This window comes from Sinocyclocheilus rhinocerous, unplaced genomic scaffold, assembly GCF_001515625.1.
Source record: "Sinocyclocheilus rhinocerous isolate Xijiao unplaced genomic scaffold, SAMN03320098_v1.1 scaffold2277, whole genome shotgun sequence".
Taxonomy (NCBI): domain Eukaryota; kingdom Metazoa; phylum Chordata; class Actinopteri; order Cypriniformes; family Cyprinidae; genus Sinocyclocheilus; species Sinocyclocheilus rhinocerous.
In genome coordinates, this window is record NW_015642816.1 from 439,391 (window position 1) to 441,989 (window position 2,599).

Sequence of the window (2,599 nt, forward strand, 5' to 3'; positions counted from 1 at the left end):
TTTTCTTTTTCTTTTGTTTTTACTCGCGATCTTTACAACACGCATTACATTACGTATTTCATGGCACACTCGTTTTATGCGTATTTGGCACCACCTAGTGTTGTGGGTGCATTATTGACATGTCAAAGTCTAGACCCTGAATATAAGACGACTGCGTATTTTCAGATGTATTTCCAAGAAAAAAAATATCGTCTTATATTCGGGTCAATACGGTAACTCACTTAAGATTGTGCCGTCACATTAGCGAAATTTTGTCGAAAACAGCAAAAAAAGGTCCGTTATCAGTAGTGTGGGGATGCAGCTTTTTTTGGTCCGTTAACGCGAAAGAGTCACATGACCAACTTGAACCTGTTGTGAAACCTGCGTGAGGAAATCGTTTGCCCTCCTGATTGTGTGGATTCCTTTTGAAACGACTGGATTTCACCCGTGAAAATTAGTGCAACTGCGGTGAACCTAAATCTTAATGCCGTTGTTGCTACTGAAATTCAATTTTAAAAAAATTATCTGTTTTAATGCTTGCGATAAAAGGAAGGATTGTGAAACTATTAAAGTAACTTAATAGCTTAATAAAAAGTGCTTTTAAAGCTAGTTCTAGAATTTATATCGCCAGCAAAATGGATGTGAATGTTGGCTATTATCGCCCAGCCCTAGTTTAGATGGTCTGGAATCACTCTTGCGAACCTTACTTAAAAGCTTCAGCATTGTGGTGTCATATTTAGCTTAGTGGTATAGACTCGTCTATTCAAATAATGCTGTTTTATTGCTTTTATTTGAAGCCACAGACACAAGGCTTGATTCATGATGTGTCAGATGTGCCGAGCGTTGAGAATGGATGTGTGTTGATGGTCTTTGTGCTTGTGAGAGCTGTGTTTGCAGTTGAGGATCACTGTAGGCATACTGGAAGGACGGTATTCTTTCTGTAGTGTATTTAAGCAGCAGAAAACACTGGTGGACCTAGTTTAACTCGGAAAAGGCTTTATGGATAAGCCTTTTAAAATGGTATGGAACACAGAAATGCTTTCTATTGTTATAAATATTATTGCTGCCTTTTAAGCCACAGGCTTTGGAATAACTGTAAATATGACTTGCCGACTTGTTTTATTTCCAAACCACTCAGAACTTTTAAATGATTAAATTAGAACTGTTATTAACTCTCTTCGTATACTCACTGCAGTTTAACTTGTTGGCAATTAATCAAGGTCCCCTAGTTAAGAATAGTTCAACCTGAAAATGTGCTCACCCTCAGGCCAGCCAAGATTAGGATGAGTTTGTTTCTTTGTTTCTTCATCAGGTTTGGAGAAATGTAACATTGTATCACTTGTTCAGCAGTGGATCCTCTGCAGTGAATGGGTGCCGTCAGAATGAGAGTCCAAACAGCTGATAAAAACATCACAATAATCCACACCACTCCAGTCCATCAGTTAACATCTGGAGAAGCCAAAAGCTGCATGTTTGTAAGAAACAAATCCATCATTAAGACTTTTTTTTTTACTTTAAACTGTCATTTCTGGCCAAAATATGAATCTGTAATCCATAATAAGCTTCCTCCAGTGAAAAAATCTCCTGTTGTCTATCACATCAAAATCCACTGACAAACTTGTTTAGAGCTGTTTTGGCTTTTATTTTTTTTTTCCTGAATTAGACGAGACGACAACTTCACTGGAGGAAACATTGTTATGGATTATGGACTTGTATTTTAGCTGAAAGCAACAGTTTGATGTTAAAAATGTCTTTATGATGGATTTGTTTCAGGCAGGTTTTTTTACTTCACAAGACATTAACTGATGGACTGGAATGGTGTGGATTATTGTGATGTTTTTATCAGCTGTTTGGACTCTCATTCTGACGGCACCCATTCACTGCAGAGCATCCATTGCTGAGACACTGATGCAATGCTACATTTCTCCAATACATTTCTACAAATCTGATTCCCAAACTCATCTACATCTTGGATGGCATGAGGATAAGTACATTTTCCTATGAACTATTCCTTTTTTTCTTTTTTTTAATTTTATTCAGTTGTGTGCCATCATAGTTGTTTTAATACTTTAAATCGATATGAAGTAATCAGACACAAAAACAAAATGTGTTGTTACAGACTGCTGTTGGACTACAGATCTCGGACTAAATACTCACTTTGGCTTTCTTCCAGGTCAAATTAAATCATTGTTCAATATTAGTGTTTACAGTACAATGTGCGGTTGATTTAGCGTTGTGGTTGTATGCTACCACTCAAACGTTTTGGATTATTCTACTTGTTCTTTGTTAATATTTCCAATATCATACAGGGATAATACTCTACCCAAAAATGTTCAATCAAATCTTGTATTTGTATCTTTGTTGCCCCATTTTGTCTAGATTCACCGTTTCAGAAATGTTTGTTGGTTAAATGGGCACAAACTAATTTCCATCATTATAAACGGTTAAAATATTTTAAGATTTTGAGGAGTATAACTTGTCATGTTTTCAAACTTTTGACTGGCGGTGAAAAAAAAAACAGCTTTTTTTTTCACTACAGTGGAAACGTGTGTGTGCTGATATGCTTATTTTGAGAAATAGTGATAGAATTGTGCATTTATTCATTTGTTATGGTAATAAG